The 6,989-nt window shown below is 38.6% G+C and overlaps 1 long non-coding RNA gene across 1 annotated transcript; it reads left to right on the top strand.

The window, feature by feature from the left end:
- The first annotated feature begins 1,260 nt into the window (after positions 1–1,260).
- Positions 1,261–1,812, top strand: LOC122044379. Its single transcript, XR_006129528.1, has 3 exons — positions 1,261–1,299; positions 1,420–1,520; positions 1,790–1,812. It is a non-coding gene; the product is annotated as an uncharacterized LOC122044379 (long non-coding RNA).
- The last annotated feature ends 5,177 nt before the right edge of the window (positions 1,813–6,989 follow it).

The following is a 6,989-nucleotide window of genomic DNA, read 5'->3' as shown; positions in this document are numbered from 1 at the left end:
ATCGCGGATTTTGTAGCTTGATGTCCAGTTGTCAACAAGTGAAGGTTGAACATCGGGGACTAGCAAGATTATTTCAGTAGATTCGGATACTGGAATGGAGTGAGTGCATGTTATGATAGACCCTGTTGTGGTATTACCCAGGACACGAAGAGGATATGACGTGCTGGGTAATCATTGATCAATTGACTAGATTTGTTCCCTTTATATCGATCTGTGGAATGAATCCTTTGGTTCGAGTAGCAGGGTTTTACTTTAGAGACACTACAACAAAAACTGCAAACGACAACACCCCTACGACAACGGTTTTAAGAGAAAGCGTTGCGTATTTGCTCAAAGACAACGGTTTTTGCCAAAACCGTTGTCTTTGAACTCCCCATTAAATATAAAAGACAACGGTTTTGGCAAAACTGTTGTCATTGAGCGATTTTTTTTAAAACGACAACACTTTTTACAACGGTTTTATAAACCGTTGTCTTTATCCGAATTTTTTGTGGCTACGACAACAGTTTTAAAAAAACCGTTGTAATTGAATTTGGTCATTTCCCCCCTTCGATTTTTTCCTTTCCCTCGCTGTTTTCTTTTCGGCGCCATGTTTTCGCGTTCCCAAACCTAAGCCATTTATCTTTCCCTCTCCTCTTACGACGTTGTGCTCCTTCTCGTTTCCTGGTGAGCGGAGGCGTTCTCCAATGGGCTGCCGAAGATCTAGACGCACGGGAGGGAGAAACCAGAGAACGGGATCTGCCATGACGACAGCGCGCCACCGGTGAAGGCGAAGACCATCGACGAACTGCACTCCCTGCAGAAGAAGAGGTCGACGCCGAGCACCACCACTACTTGACGTCGACCATCAGCGTCAGCGACAGCGCCCTCAAGTTTACCCATGTCCTCTACAACCTCTCCCCGGTCGATATCTGCTCTCATCTCCTCTTCATCACTCAAATCATCACATTTCATTCTCATTGAAAGAATCACGAATTCCTTGTAGAACTCTACGAGCAAGCCATAAAACATGAATATGGATCATTCATAACATCGACCGGAGCCTTGGCTACCTTGTCCGGCGCGAAGACTGGCCGTTCGCCGAGGTACAAGCGTGTTGTCAAGGATGAAACCACTGCCAATGAGCTTTGGTGGGGAAAGTAAGTCCACACAACTAATTCATGATCCTTCCATCGATGGTTCCTTCTCAAAATGTATGTTCACTATTCATGAAGAGGCTCACCGAACATAGAGATGGATGAGCACACCTTCCTAGTGCACAGGGAGAGGGTTGTCGATTACCTCAACTCTTTGGATAAGGTACATATGCACATCAAGTGTTTGATGTAATTCCTCATAGATCCTAGTAAGGTACATATGCACATCAAGTGTTTGATGTAATTCCTCATAGATCCTAATATGCCATATGAATGATACAAGGTATTTGTGAATGACCAATTCCTCAACTGGGATCCCGAGCATCGAATCAAAGTTCAAATTGTCTCTGCAAGGGCCTATCATTCCCTGTTCATGCACAACATGTAAGTGAAAAATACTACTAATAAGAATGCTAAAGATGCTCTTCAATTCTACAGTTCGACAGTTATCCAGAAAAGTCATCTTTGCGTTGGTTCTGTTGATCTCTAGTAGTGAATCATAGTTGTGTTAGTAGCAGGCTGGATCATACATATGCATATATTAGTGTTAGTGAGATAACTAGCTCCTCTTTCTCTCCTTAATGCCAAGGGAAAACATGTAAATTAGAAGAAGAAAAACTCTCTTTTGCAAGAAATAATTGGAAGGATCGCAGGTGCATCCGTCCTACGCCTGAAGAATTAGAAGAAAACCCCAAATTATTTTTATTTGTGAAGATTACCAATTGAAACCTTTCAATCACTGAGTTCCTAGTCATATGGAGTGTTTCATTGAGGCATCTATAGCATTTCAAACTATGCATTTTGAGCATGGGATTTAAAACAGAGATAGACTACCTTATTCCACTATCTTCTTCGAAGGTGGTGGAAATTGCTTAGAGATGCTAGAACTACATTTTCATGTAAAGCTCATCTTCCAACAAGGTAAATTCATTTCTCTAGCATATCAGCAAGATTTGCCTGCAAAATCTTGAAATTTCGTTACACTTCACCCTCTCACACTTTTCCATTCAGAAACTTTGATCTTTATATTTATATGTATAGTGTTGTCGAGCTCCATTCTATTTTAGTTTTCATAGAATTGTCAATAAAGTGGAAACATCGCATTTGATCGAATGCGACATGCAACTAAACTTGTCCATTATTCGTTTTTTTCCGAATTTAGGTGCTACTTGCTAGATAGTGGCACAAGCATCATCCCTGTTTCTATGCTTTGCTGCAAGATTTGCTAATGATTGCATTTCTTTCTTCCATGCTAATTTTTATATATCAGTTGTTGAAATTATCAGTAATTGGATCTACATCAGTTTGGAAACTTTCTATATGCAGATCATGTTGGTATATTTGAGCCAAATGATGCCATTACATTGGAATGCTTTTTCTCTAAGAAATCCTTTTTTCCTTCTACTAAATTTCTAAATATCTTTCCTTTCCTCTTTTTTTTTTTCTTGATGAAGTTTTGATCCGCCCAAAGAGGTTTACTGGTTATACAAGACTTGCCATCTTGCCATTGTTGTTGTTACTGTTGTTATTGAAATTCTGGTCCGATTTACAACTAGAATACGTAATGCACTATTGCCTTGGGCTGAAACGGATCTCTTTTGCTTCACAATTTACAATGCTGGCTAGTTTCCATGTAATCGATACACACACTACATGACTAGCTCCACCAGCATTGATCTTAATCTTGATAGGAAAGGAATGGTCATCCTTGACACACAGTATGCCGGGGAGATGAAGAAGGTTTGTTTGGTGTGATGCACTATCTAATGCCTAAAAGAAACATTCTCTCCCTGCACTCTAGCAACAATATGGGCAAAGATGGTGATGTTGCCCTCTTCTTTGGACTATCAGGTAAGTGTTGGTCACACTACTTCCACATTCTTCCATTCTTTGGATTCAGCAAAATCACAACTTGTTGCTCATTTTCTTCTCAAAATTCAAACTTTATTTTCCTAATTGTTGTGAATTTGGATCCCAGTACTGTTATCCAGGTATGTGGCTAACAGATTTGACAAGGGCAAGGTATGAAGTGAGGGAGAAGACATGCACGAGGAAGGTATCCATTTCCGTCCACTTGCTTCCATTCTTCTAAATCTCATGCTCTGATATTTGTTTCATCTTAATTTTTAACATTTTCTACCTTTTTTGATTGCGTTCACTACTGCTGTGTTGCATGATAGGATTCGATCATTTTATTCTATTATTAATTTTGACAATATTCCTTGGTTTTCCTTCATTGTTGCATGTCTTTAATGCAGCATGTCTTTGTTGGCCCTTTCGAGCAGGTCCACGTATGTTATGTTCCATTGGTGCAGTGGCTCGCTCTTTAATTATTGTTCATTTTTCCCCTCTTGATCACCTTGAAATATCTATATCTATTCTAGCAATTACATCGGTATTATATTTTCTATTGAGAAACATTTATTTAGTATCTATTTATTGGTTTTGAACAGAAGAAGAAGAGGCGAAGAGGGTTGAAGGGAATGGAGAGTATGAACTCGGATTCAGAGTGAAGGGGAATAAGAAGGGACAATTTCGTTTGTTTTTTTCTCCCTTTTTCTTTGATGTAGTTTTTTTTTCTTTTGAATTTGGATTTTAATGTGAGTAGTTGTCAATGGTAATATTTGACATATTCTCAATTTTCTCAAATAATTTCTTTTATTTGACTTTGCTTCTTCATTACTGATTTTTTTTACTAATATAATCTGGGTTTGTTAACAGTTCATGAAAACAATTTACTCCAACGAAGAAATTGACGAAGTGCGATCTGAATGGGCGGATTGCGTACTAGACTATATTCATTACTAGGTATAAATTACTAGACTTCAAAAGATGGTTGAACACTTTGTTTGTGACTCCATGACTTATTGATTTTGATTCCTTAGTGCTAATAATTTGTTTGTTCACAGCTAGCTATCACCTTTGCTCAATACTTCATTCTTGCATTTCTACCATGAGCAGAATTAGCTGACATTTTCTTTATTTATTGCCTCTCTTTGTGGTCCAAAATTAATAATGGCTGGGTTGTGTGAGTAGCTTATTTAGTTTTTTCGAATTATGCAAGGACTGACAATGTGGAAGTTATCTCCTTGTGAATTGTTAGATGATGACCTTTTTGTATCTTATGAGTTGCTCTACAAATTTCTTGTTTGTACTCTCCTTATGATTTTCGTCTATATGCCATGACTTAATCTTGTTTTTCCTCCTATAATTTATTATTTTTTCTTGTTTGTACTCTCCTTATGTCAATTTGCAGCTCCTGGCAACTTGTTACTTGCAAAATGGAAAAGCATATTATGCCTACCAGGTCTCAAAGGTAATGCAGTCTGGAAAATGGCACAGAAAATTGCATGAATGTTTTGTTTCAAGATGTTAATGGATGTAATGTGCTTTGCATGGATTCTATTGATCTTGGATGATAGTTCACTTAAATAATGTTAGCTGCATGTAGTGCTAATTATTTAATAAACTATGCTAAGCTTGGTATCATTGCTCCTAGTAGATTCCATGTACTGTTATTCTCTAATAAACACCTCTTTTTGTTTCCTTCATTTGGTTTGTTTTTGCCTTCTATGCACTACAGATTGGTTAATTACATTCTCCTTTTGGAATTCTGGAATTTGATAAGTTTTGTTAAATTTTCTCTTGCAGGTCGGGCAATTCGTGAGGCTTGAGTTTTTTTGATGCAAGAAGTGAGCTTTGTTAGGATGTAGCTTGCCTTGCTAATTTGTAAATTAAAAGTCATATGGAGAATAGCAAATGGAAAACATGTGATTTAATGTATATGGAGAGTAATGGAAAACATGTGTATTTTGATGAGTAACAACTCATTTTGTATATTTTTGTATATGTGGCTACAAGATGAATTATATACGGATGTTTATTTTGGATTTAATGTAGTAAATATTTAGTTTTGCATTGGTGGTTTGCTTATAGTAAAATAAGATTGGTTGTTTGGTATTAATGAACATTATTGACAACAGTTAAAAATGTTGTAAAAACTAGGTAAACCACAACAAATTTTTTTTGTAAAAAGTGATAAAAGACAACGGTTTTATCCGTTGTAAAATATATTAAAACTGTTGTAAAAAAATAAATGTGTCAAATATTATCTACCACAACAGTTTATATCTGTTGTAAAAAATATCTACCACAACGGTTTATTTTTGTTGTTAAAATTATCTACCACAACGATTTTAAAACGTTGTAGTATCCTTCGTAGCCAAATTTTGGGCATATAAACAACAACGAATAAAAATCGTTGTCAAATGTCTACAAAGACAACGGATTCAAAACCGTTGTCGTAGGGCAATACATTCTACAACACCCTCAGTTACAACGGCTTTTTAACCCTACGACAACGGATAATATCCGTTGTCGTTTGCAGTTTTTGTTGTAGTGAGAGATTACCGGATCTCATGATATACCTCCGAGTATTGTATCGGATTGAGGTCCGTGATTCACATCGATAGTGGCAGATTTTACAATAGACTTTGGGTTAGGGGCTTTACTTTAGTATATATTTTCACCCTTAGACTGACGGATAGTTTGAGCACCCTATATAGATATTGGAAGATATGATGATAGTGCATTATGGAGTTCAACAGTGGTTGATTTACTCACGGCTGGCTAGGTAGTAGTGTAGCGGAAGCTGGGTGAGCTCATAACCCACAGAGTCATCTTTTACGGTTGGAGATTGGTTGTGATATTTGGATGGACTAGTATACGGGTATGTTGATTAGTTGTTATCCTTAGATGAGGATCCCTGAGTTGAGCAATAAATTTGGGGACCAAATTTTTATTAGTGAGGGTGAATGTAAAATATGATACCCAAAATAATAATTAAATAATAAAATTATTGGACAAATAATCTTATTGGATTTTTCAAGAATTTTTAAGAATTTTCTGAAAATTTTTCGGAGCCCGGTTGGTGTATTTTAAGGGGATCAATTATAGGTTTGGGAAAATGTCTGTTAAGTGAGAGTTGACTGAGGAAATCAACTTAGGGTTTAATTTATTGAACCGAAGTTTAAAAACCTCACCCATCCTCACTTGTGCCCTAATCTCACGCCGACCACCCCACTTCCCTTTCCTCCTTCCTCTCACAATACAGTATCGACGATCTCCATCTCCTCCCGATCCACCATCGCCAATGGCTTTCTTCATTTCTTCGTCGCCGCCTATCTTCTCTTCTTTCCCTCTTGTGTCTTTGCTCGACGCCGTGGGCCGTCATAGTGTCACCCGACTGGCGATTCCGCAGCCGTCATCGTCGTGAGGAGTCGATGATGCCGACCCTTCTATCACGTTGTCTCATCTTTCCTCTCCTAGTTGGAGTCATCTGGAACTTGTCGGAGCTTGAGTGAGGAGTCCTGGATCCTTTAATCGTGTGTGGCCGACCCTCTCTTCCTTGGAGGATGATCTCGATTAGGAGTCAGCCAGCGCATCGGTTACCCACAGGTTTCGCCGAGCCGAGCCCTAATTCGAGTCTACCTCACCGCACTAGCACACCAGGTCAGTTGTCGTGCTTCCGGCCAAGAGGAGGAGATCCGAGCTCTAGTCGACGTTTCACCATCGGTGATCTTCTTCCTCCCTTGTCATAGCCGGAGCAGGTACGTCGTCGTGCCCTAGTCATCGCCATCTACATTGCTAGTGAGTGGTTGTCTAGAGCAGATTTTCTTCCTCACCGGGACTAGTTCCTCTTGCGTGTTCTTGTCAGGATGAGCTCCAACAGCGGCTTCACAGTCATATACTCATTAGCCATATACCTTTGTTTTGGCTGTGAGCTGGATCTTGCTTCTACTGCCTAATTGATTTTCGGATTTGACAAGGAGCAGTTCAATCTGATCACTGATG

This window comes from Zingiber officinale, chromosome 2A (genome assembly GCF_018446385.1).
Source record: "Zingiber officinale cultivar Zhangliang chromosome 2A, Zo_v1.1, whole genome shotgun sequence".
Taxonomy (NCBI): domain Eukaryota; kingdom Viridiplantae; phylum Streptophyta; class Magnoliopsida; order Zingiberales; family Zingiberaceae; genus Zingiber; species Zingiber officinale.
This window is presented reverse-complemented; position numbering and strand designations above follow the sequence as displayed.